This window comes from Artemia franciscana, chromosome 6 (assembly GCF_032884065.1).
Source record: "Artemia franciscana chromosome 6, ASM3288406v1, whole genome shotgun sequence".
NCBI lineage: Eukaryota > Metazoa > Arthropoda > Branchiopoda > Anostraca > Artemiidae > Artemia > Artemia franciscana.
In genome coordinates, this window is record NC_088868.1 from 28,092,971 (window position 1) to 28,104,290 (window position 11,320).

Sequence of the window (11,320 nt, forward strand, 5' to 3'; positions counted from 1 at the left end):
TCCTTAGGTTCTGAAAGATTCCGTTTTAAAAATAAAAGTATCTCTCTCTTATATATATATACATATATATATATATAACACAATATAATTTATAATATAACGCTATCAACTTTCTTATCGGCTTAGGGACAGCCAAAGTCAAGGCAAGAAAGGCCAGGCCTGTGTTAGAATTTCGCATCAGGGACTTCACAACCCGAATCGAAAACTAAATGGAAAATACGTTTTCATCCGATGGAAGGGTTGATTGAATTATGATTGGAACAAACGTCAATCGATTGACAGAATCACTTGATCCAGTCGCTTGGCCGTGGTAGGCGTACTTTAAAGGCCACTGCTAATCTCAGCTGGAAGTTGGATTCGGTAAAAAGATCTATTGTAATTATTGTGCAAAAGAGTCACATAGAGTCATCTGTATGACTGTAGCCGAAATGTCCAACAAAATTGGCCAGGGGTCGTCAACTAAACTTCTGTAACTTGTCAATAGAAATTTTTATTTGTCAAAATCGAAATAACATAAATCATTCATCTCCCAAAACACCATCAAATTCGTTTTTCCATTTCGTTTTCTTCTTCTTAGGACCTGAAACGATAATTATTTATTCTGCAAGTTAAGCAATAAAAACTGTCAAATAAACGTACGATATTCAAGAAAAAAAAAAATTGAAATTGCACTTAGGCCATAGAAATATTTATTTACCTCTTACAAGCTGTTCACTTAGCAATTCATTCAACTGTATAGGACAAACAACAAAATCAACCGAGACTCCAAATAACTATAATTCTTTCCCAAGCTTAAATTCAGTTGTTTTCAAAAATCAAATTTTTGTAAAAACTGAATTCAGCGCGTTAAAAGGGGGTGCAAATCACACCGGCCAGTTGTGAATAACGAGAGAAAAACTAAGTTATTTAAAAACTGACCACATTTTCATTGTTACAGTCCATGGTTAGGTATAAAACATCGTTAATAATTGATCTTAGTCATTATCCTTAAACATTTTCAAATTTTTTTTTTTTATTTTGAGGTAACCAATAATGCGACTAAGATCAAGAAAAAAGAGTCAATATTAAAAGTTTTTGTATGTTCATTATAATTTCAATTTAGCGTCGAAATCTACTAGCCAGAAACATTGTATTAGCATTCAAGAATCGTTTTCATATCTAGCCAATTCTCATTTTCTCGCGGATAATACAGTCTAACAGCTTTCCGCTGGTCTTGAATAACCTAAACAAACACATGAAAGCTAAGCTCAGTTTGATCTCCAGCTCGTAAAAAGAGACTTATAGTCTAGTTCTAGGACCCTACGAGAGGGTAGAGATCCCGGTTCAAATTCTTATTAAAGCATAATTTTCTCCTATAGCGGCATAGCGGATTGTTGCTTTTCTTAGGAATACGGACTTTGGGGCTTAGTTTCTGCTACTGCAAAGTTGAGCGATAAGCCTGCATTCTGTCCCTGCAAATATATCCAGAAACTGAAACGTCGATCTGGTCTTCTCCCGTCTTCATCTTTGAAAATTTGCTTGCACACTTATGATAAGGATGTTAGTATTGCTTAAAATCTAATTTCATCTCTTACTTTTCTGGATATTTTGGTATTCATATTAAAAGAGAAATAATTGTAATATTGTTTATTTACCTCTCATTTTTCTTGCAAAATGGTTCTATATTTTTCCCTGAAACGCGTCATAATACCGTTGGGTAGTATTCGGAATTACCAAACTTTGGGAAAATTCGTTTTCCCTTCCCATTGACCTTAATATTTTCACTAATCGCCTGCTGACTGAGATTAGAGACCCCTGAAGGTAGAAAGCCTTGAGCATAAGCAGGAAGAGTTCCAAAACACAATTAATTTCTTAAAAAATCAGTTGGCTCTGAGATTTTAAAGATAGACATTGCTGTTTGATAGCTGTAAAGTGAGTGTCGGACACTTTATTGTTTCGCATTAAATACTACGCATTATGGCAGAAAATTACAATAATGAATCTGTATGCGAGGGAACCAAGCTTCAATTGGATGTTATTTTTGTTTGATAACGTTCAATGTAATAATACAATTGTTTGTCATCCAGCGGGGAAAAACCATCTAAATAGGTTACAACCTAGGAAAAATTTGTTAAGGGCGTGAATTAATTTTGGAAAAACACTTTTTATACTAATGCTACAACTACTACTAATAGCTCACTGGAGCAGCACACCACCTGAGGCGAACACAGCTATGTCCGCTCCTAATTCATCCCAATCTATTCAAGGCCTTCCTCTTTACACCTTCCCAGGAAGTTCCCATTCCCTTATTTTCCCATTCACTTTTCGGTTGACTAAAAAGAATAACATTTGAGAATCTGTCATCCTTCATCCGCAGAACGTGCAATAGCCATCTCAACCTTTCACACGTTATAGCCCTAGCAAGTGGGATTGAAACAGTTTTCGTGCAGTCTTACACGAATGACCTTACAAATACCCAGACATCCAATGCCCTAATGCTTTCATTTTCTATGAGAAAAAAAATGAAATTAAAGTTGATTTTTGTGAAAGATATTACAGAAAAATAACTTTCTTTCTTTTTACCGACCGAAGCTCAGTCACCTAGTGCTTACAAAAAGGAAAGCATAATTATTTTCCAGTATTTTATTTATTTTTCTTACAGATATAGCAAGTTTGCTATTATATCATCTTAGCGTCAAAGAGTTTTTTTTATTCAGGCGTTACAATTTATTCAAGGCCTCGGAATATTGTCTTTTTTGGTTTTATTAGTTGATAAAAGTGGCTGAAGGTTTCTGTTTACACGCCTACCATGCCCCTTGAGAGTATACGCCCATGTATTCTTCAATCAATAAAGATTAGAATGCCAACCCACACCAATAGCATGCCGTCCACAATCAAAACACATTCTATGGAACCAATATAATCCTTATTGTGTACTTACAGATGAAACCCGTGAAATCAGTAGATATCTCTTTTTATATCACTAGATATCTATAAGTAGATATATACTTTTATATCTATCAGCAGATAGCTTTTTTTATGTCAGTAGATATCTCTCTGACATTCATCAGTATATATCAGTAGATATCTCTTTTTATATCCGTAGATATCTATCAGTAGATATTATTAGACAATATATATATATATATATATATATATATATATATATACATATATATATATATATATATATATATATATATATATATATATATATATATATATATACATATATATATATATATATATATATATATATATATATATATATATATATATATATATATATATATATATATATATATATATATATATATATATATATATATATATATATATATATAGGTACTTTTACTTTCAAATAAAAAAAATTTATTCAATTTCTGAACGGTTTTGAATTATCGCATTTTTTGATTTTGGCTCTCCACACATGATTAATTAAAGCAAAATTTGCATATTAATTTTTTTTGCTAATTGGCTTTCTCATAATTTTGATCGGACAATTTTGAGAAAAAAAGGAGCAGGGAAGAGGCCTAGTAACCCTACAATTCTTTGGTTACTGAAAAAGGCAACTAGAACTTTTATTTTTAACGGACGTTTTTAATAATAAAAACATACGTAACTTGCAAATTAACTTACGTAACGAACTTCTATATTCGTATGTTTTTACTGTGTATATGAGGGGGTTCGACCCCTTGTCCCACACAACCTCGCTCTTTACACTAAAGCTTAAATTTTGTCCCAGTTCCTTAAAAACGACCCTTGAATCACAAAGGCCGTAAAATAAATAGTTGAAATTACTAAAAGTATTTTGATGTAAAGAGGGGGGTATTTGGAGGAAGTGAACCCCTCATATGCAAAATAATTTCCATTCGTTTTAAGTTTTAATGCTGCTCCTTACTTTCAGTTGAAAAACTTTTCCATATTTATTTTTTCTTAAATGCTTGAAAATCCTGCGGCCCCTTCATGTAAATTTTCTTCCCCCATGACAGATTTCACCATGAAAAGTTCCCCCATATAGCCCCCTCCCCTCAAGCCCTCCCCCCAACCAAAAAAATCTCCCCGAAAACGTCTGTTCACTTCCCGATAACCATTAATATACGTAAACAGTGGTCAAAGTTTGTAACTTGCAGCCACTCCCACGGGGACTGTGGGGGAGTAAGTCGTCCCCAAAGACATAGTGATTAGGTTTTTCGACTATGTTGAGTAAAATTACCATCTCAGAATTTTGATCCGTTAACTTTGGGAAAAAATTAGCTTGAGAGGGCCTAGGTGCCCTCCAATTTTTTTGGTCACTTAAAAAGGGCACTAGAACTTTCAATTTCCGTCAGAATGAGCCCTCTCGCGACATTCCGGGACCACTGGGTCGATACAATCACCCCTGTTGAAAAAAAAACAAACAAACAAATGATCACGCATCCGTGATTTGTCTTGTGGCAAAAAAAAAAAAAAATCCACGTTTTTGTAGACAGGATGGGACAATGGGACAGCAAAGAATGGTGTATATTCGCAAGTTTTACGTAGTTAAAAACACACACATATATATATATATATATATATATATATATATATATATATATATATATATATATATATATATATATATATAATATATTTGGTTTTTTGGTTACTTTGTTTTTTTTTGTAGAAGATTAAGAAAATACAAAAGAATCATATTAATGAGGTTGAGAAGCACTAAGTCTATTGAAGATCTAGTTTGTTCAAATTCTGTTTGTCAAACCTGTACCACATAGTCAAAAATTTGATACTATTTCAGCCTTAGGAGGTTTTGTCCTGCGACGTATTGTTAGCAGTAGAAAATATACTAAGCTTGGAAATAAAACAGTAACTTCAATAATATACCTTCAGGTAGAAACTTTGCAGCTGTTTTTTGTCTTAATTCTTCGACAGTAGATTCACCTTCTGCCCATTCAAGAACCAACCTTCGACCGTATAAATGAGTAGATTGACATAAAGATTCAAAAGCACGCCTAAAATGAAATAAAAAAATTAACAATATAAGGACCTCTATACCACATTAACAAGCCCGACGTGCGGAAAATGACAGCACATATAAACATACACAAACATGCGCAAATAGCTTATTTCAGAGTCAAGGGAAGATCCAAATGTGCACAAACCCTAAAGCCCTAAATAGACGAACTTCGGGATTCGCACCTGTTACATCCTTTTTTTTCATTATGTTGATTTTTTGTTGTAAGACATGTACAAAGAGTATAGGTAACTTGTATCAGATTGGAAACTGGCGCTAGTTTCGACAAAAACATCAACGCTATCTAGCATTTCGCATTTCTTTGAATTTTTTTTTCGCAAAATAATAAGAAAAATTAATTCAATTAATGTAATCTCTAGAACTAGTTTGGCAATAAGTGTCTAATCTCAGTTTCTGAGAGAAACAAGGTTACGATGCTTTAAAAATGCCAAGAGGCGCCAAACACTGGATAGCGTTAGTGTTTTTTGCGACACTAATGCCAATTTCCACTTTTATAAGTTATCTATACTCTTTGCACATATATTTAATTTGTAGCACAACAGTATCACCCTAGAATCAAAATCGAAAAAGATTATACAAAGGAGAGAAAAAATTTTAAAGATAAAAATTTTGCTCATTGAAACAACAAGCAGGTTTTTAAAATAAAGTTTCACCTTATTTTCTAGATATTAACATAAGTGATAATTCTGTTTAAATATATATATATATATATATATATATATATATATATATATATATATATATATATACATATATATATATATATATATATATATATATATATATATATATATATATATATATATATATATATATATATATAAATATGCCGTTTAATTTTTAAACCTTGCACCTTAACGTTTTTTTTTGTTTTCCTTTTTTTGTAGCCCAGAAAAATTACAATTCGTAAACACTAACAAAATAAAAATTATTATTACCTAGTTGCAAATGTGTTTTAGTGTCATGATTACCCTGAACTTTTATTTTTAATCTTAAATTTTGTATTTTTGGAGAGGGGAGGGGGTGCAAAAAACAACAGATAGGTTTTAGCACATTCGGAAATAAAGTATTCAACTTTTGAAGACAAATCTTGACTAATCATAATTAGACAGAGGGTTAGAAGGGATAATTATCGCTTCTAACTCTTAAACATGATACTAGGCCTTCCTCTCCGAGAGCTCCCATGACCATATCATTAGCTGTTATTGGATAATCGGAATCAACGTGATAGCGTGAAAAGTCTACACAAAATCATTAATTAGAATTGATTTATTAGTTTCTTTGTGAAACATTGTTAGTTTCTTTATGGAGTTTGATGTTATAAAGCGAAGTAAAAAAAAAAAAGACAAATACAAAAACAATAATTTCATGGAGATTGTCGCCTCTTAAACTTATTTTTGATCCATTATTCTATCAGATTAGCTAGACATAGATAGGTCTCTGTTCAAAATAGCCACTAGACTACTGGTATTGTCGCTAATTATTCCGACCATTAAAAATCTTTCCATCAGTGTATTAACCTGAGTTAGTTACTGCAGGATTTCCAACTAAATCTTTAAAACCAGGCTGATAGATAGGTTATAGGGAACAACTTAGCAATTAAGAGAATACTTAAGAGTAGTTCAGGTTGGTTTCCAAAAAGATATAAAGCCAAATCCTTGAGCAAGGCTATAGAAGGGTACTTCACACGAACTTAACCCCAAATTTATAGATTAAGGACAATGAAGAAGACAAATGTGTCAACAAAAATCACAAAAACAATGTATCACTTAAATCTCCACAGTTTCAAAATCATAGAAACAGTTGAAAGTGAGTCTTCGACATTTTCTTGCGGCACAAACTACCGTCCTTATTTCTAATTTATCTTCACAAAAAAAGGTACAGAGACTACTATTATGATTTAGTACTATTCTTTAATTTTTACAAAACTCATCACTATTATAAAGAAAAGATATAGTAGGGGAAAGATACGGAAAAAAATGGTCGCACCAGGAAAAAATTGGTACAGAAATTATTTTTACACCACTGTGTTCAGAAAAGAGAGCTCTACAACATATCAAAAATCTAAATCTCCATCCCGTTGCGAAATTCCTTTATTTTTTCACGTTTTTTGCGCCTATTTTTTAGATATTTCCAGAATCCGAGAAAGAGGAACCGTGAAAAGAAAAGTAGTTTATTGATGGTTTCCCTTTTAAGAAACGATTATTTTTGTGCTTTTTTATTAGACAGAAACATCACGTTTAATCATTTAATTCTTTTTTATGTTTTGTTTTTGTTTTTGTATGAAGTAAAAAAAAAAAAAAAAAAAAAATCAAGCGACACACGATCACGGGGTATTTTTCGAAGAGGAGCACAAATTTTTCGGTTCAGAATGAGGGTTTTCGTTGTAACATTCACCGACAGCTCACTTATTCCCAGTTCTCTTTTTTAGATGGCTGAGACCGCAGTTTTATGTCCCCTTTTTGAACGTTCTATAGACACCTCAGAATCGTCGGTACTGGCAGAAAAAGGAGCTACGGCGATCAATGAAGCTAGCAAAACGAGAGGTACCAGCATCTCTGTCGAGGCAGGGAACCAAGTCCATGTTGCTTGCAGAAACAGTTTCACAAACAAAATATACCTGTCGAAAATTGAGAATGAGAGACGACGAACCTTGCAAGAAATGACGGAAGCAGAAAAAGTGGTACTCCGATCACGGACTCCAAGTTTCAACTTCCAAGAGTGTTGCTTTTTCTGCACTACAAGAATAAATCTCCACACTACCCACAGAAAAGGACATGAGTGGTACAAGGTTCGGACTAAAGACTTTGAAGAGAGTATAAAGGCAGTGTGCAAAAGGCGTGATGATGATTGGTCAAATAACGTTTTCCGCCGAATATGTGCAGTGTCAGACCTGCACGCAGTTGACGCCATTTATCACGCAGCCTGTTCTTCTATGTTTCGATTAAATAAGAGCCTTCCAGCCAGATTTGCGACTCAAGAACTTTTTGGATTACTCGAAGATACTGAGCCAGATAAAAACGTCCAAAAAAGGGGAGGCCAGGTCACGATGAAAGATATCAGGCGTTTTTGAAGCTGGCTACTTTTTTCGAAGAAAATGACGAAGAACAGTATACAGTCAGTGAACTTGTTGTTAAAATGGGAGAGCTTTTGAATGGGACAGACCTTGAACTGTACTGTAACAAGTACTTGAAGAGCAAGCTTCTGGAATATTTCAGTGACCAGCTAGTATTTGCAACTATTGACGGTAAGGCTGACGTGGTGACATTCAAAGAAAAAGCATCAGCGATACTCCAGAATTTTTATTACTTGGACAAAACCGATAACGAAGAGAGTGAGAAAATCAAGCTTATTAGAGCAGCAGCAAAGATTATCAAAAGTGATATCAAAGGACTGCCAGCACAGAAGGAATCATATATGACCGCAAAGCAGATTTCTTCTGGAGAACAGCTGGAAGGCTCTCTACCTGATTGCCTAATGGTGTTCTTAGATGAAATATTCGTTGGAACCGATATTTCCTTCAAACTGCTTGCCATTGGCAATTCCATCGTTCAAGCAGCTCGCCCGCGTGCCCTCATTTGTCCACTGCAACTAGGCTTAGCAGTGCAACTGGATCACCATTTCAAGTCCAGATTTCTTATTGACACTTTACACAACCATGGATTCTGCTCCTCCTATGCTGAAGTCCAGAAATTTAAACGCTTTGCATCAGTCCATGATGAATCTAGCCTTGGAGGAGTTACCTCCGCACTTGCTGTGCAGCATGTAGCTGATAATGCAGATCACAATGTTTGCACGATGGACGGAAGAAACACTTTCCATGGGATGGCTCTGCTAGCAACAGTCACACCTCCTCTCATTAAGAGCCGATCGCCCATTCCGAGAGTTGATGTTCCATTAGATGAAGTAGCCCAAAAAGGAAAAATTCCCATCTACCCTTACCACTTAAGTGAGACAGTGCTTTCAAAGGTGCAATATGAGAAGATCCCTGGCAAGAATGTCAACGACCCGTATGCTTCACTCGATCAGCTCTGGTTAGCTACCGGGTTCCTGAATGTCCCAAGGCCGAGCTGGAATGGATTCATGCAGTCAGTTTTCTCTAACCAAATACATCATGAAACGGGAAACCTTCGCAGCAAGGCAAGCGAATCCCGTCTAGCAACGAATCCTGCCTTTACTCAACCTTGCGCTTTGTAGCTTCGCAAGGCAGAACCTACGGATTCACACCTGTTCTCACATTTGACCAGCCGCTCTGGTGGAAGTTTATGAAGATCCTCAAGTCTGACACAACGAATGTGCTGAGTAGTATTGTTCTCAAGTTAGGCGGTTTTCATTTGATGATGAGTTTCGTCGGATGCATAGGACACCTCATGGAAGGTTCTGGTCTGAAAGGGGTTCTGGAATTGGTATACGCGACTGGTGCAGTGCCGCACATTCTTTCTGGAAAAGGGATTTCTAGAGCTGTTCGAGCTCACATTCTCGTGAGCTCGGCCATATATGCTCATCTCCTCGAAGAAGAGCAAGCGACGTTGACGTCTCTAGACGTGTCTACTGTCTTCGCTGACGTACTGGATGGATACCTCCCACCCAAAGATCTCAGTCATGATCCCCAGCTCAAGCAACTTGAAAACTTTCTCAAGCAGAGACGCCAAGACCTGCTGACTCAGAGAACTGCGAAGCTCTGGTTTCAGTATCTTGACATGGTTGGGATACTGCTTAAGTTCATACATGCCGAGAGACTAGGCCTGTGGGATTTGCACCTACAATCTGCAGTAGAGATGCTTCCGTTTCTAGCAGCATCTGGACATAACCTCTATGTCAAGTCGGTCTGGATGTACCAGCAAGAGATGGCTAAGCTTCAAACTAGTCACCCACCAATCTTCGAAGCATTTGAACAGGGAGGTCACACCATTAGAAGATCAGAGCGACGCTGGGCTGGGCTCTCGGCAGATCTTGTCATCGAGCAGGAGTATATGAGAAGTCTGAAAACATCGGGCGGTCTTACAACTGGAGGTGGGATGACAGAACAGCAGAGAGCCATTTGGGTTCTGTCAAGACCAGCATGCCTGGAGATCAACCTCTTGATGCAAAATTTGACAAAAATTGGTTACTCGACAAGTGAGCAGCACCGCGACATGAGTTCCAGTAGAAAGGAGCGTGACTTCGACGATACCCAGAAGCTCGTTGGATACTTCGCAGAATCTTCTCCGTTCAGAGGTGACAATCAGCTTAGAAACATTGCCAACGGCATAACTTCTTCCCAAGATGTTAATGGAGACGAGGCCGATGTGGCTGGAAAGTTGATTCTAAGTAAGATGACGGGAAAAACCTTGAAGGAGCAAGTCTTCAATAAAAAAGACCAAGTGAACCTAATGAATGCCAAAAAGGCGGGGTCCTCTGTAGTAGCGCATATAGATCCGGCGCTCCTTTTCCAGCGGTTTATAATAGTAGCCCAACGAACTGACCTCCGAGAAGAATACTTCAAGTACGAACTTTGTACGATTCCTCCTTATCCTTTCGAAAGCGATGGCCTTATGAGAAAAGCAAATAAGCCAGAGCTTGCAAAAGCGATCTTTCTGGCTTGCAGGATTGAGACTCAGTCACCCTCAAGACCTGCTTCTCCGTGTAACATCGTCTTGGATGGTGGTTCTCCTCTACATCGAGTTCCATGTAAGGTAGGGTCAACCTTCAAGGTCATCTTTGCTTCATACGTCCATTACGTACAAGCAAGGTACCCTAGTGCGATCGTTGTGTTTGACGGATATGAAGGTGGTCCAGCAATCAAAGATGCTACCCATTTACGTCGAGCAAGGATGGTTAGCCGCCAAGTCTTTTTCACCGAAGAGATGACCCTCTGCATGAAGAAAGAAGAGTTTCTTTCATGTAAGACACACAAAGGACGTTTCCTGAAGCTGCTCGGCAACCATATTGAAGCCGTTGGTTTCCGAATTTTCCACTCGGAAGGAGACGCCGACGTTCTGATTGTAGAAAAAGCCGTAGAACCTGCTAGTCTTACAGACACAATCGTGGTTGTTGATGATGCTGACATCTTGCTTCTTCTGATCAGTCGATCAGATTCACGTTCCGGGCGTTTATATTTCTCACCTGAAGCTAAGTTTAGCGGTAAGTTCAGCTTGGGATATTAGTGAGACGAAGCAGAAGCTAGGAACAGATGTCAGCAATCTGATACCGTTCTGTCATGCCGTGCTGGGTTGTGACACAACCTCTCACCTTTACGGAATAGGAAAGGGCAAAGCCGTTCAGCTGCTACTTTCCAACAAGTTTCAGGGACAGCGCTGCTATATTTGGCGACAATCTCGCATCGCT

General features: G+C 36.8%; 1 long non-coding RNA gene across 1 annotated transcript; it reads right to left on the reverse strand.

The window, feature by feature from the left end:
- Positions 1–474: 474 nt before the first annotated feature.
- On the reverse strand, positions 475–5,202 carry LOC136027853 (uncharacterized). Its single transcript, XR_010617675.1, has 2 exons — positions 4,843–5,202; positions 475–580 (listed from the first exon to the last, which is right to left on the reverse strand). It is a non-coding gene; the product is annotated as an uncharacterized LOC136027853 (long non-coding RNA).
- Between the last annotated feature and the right edge of the window lie 6,118 nt (positions 5,203–11,320).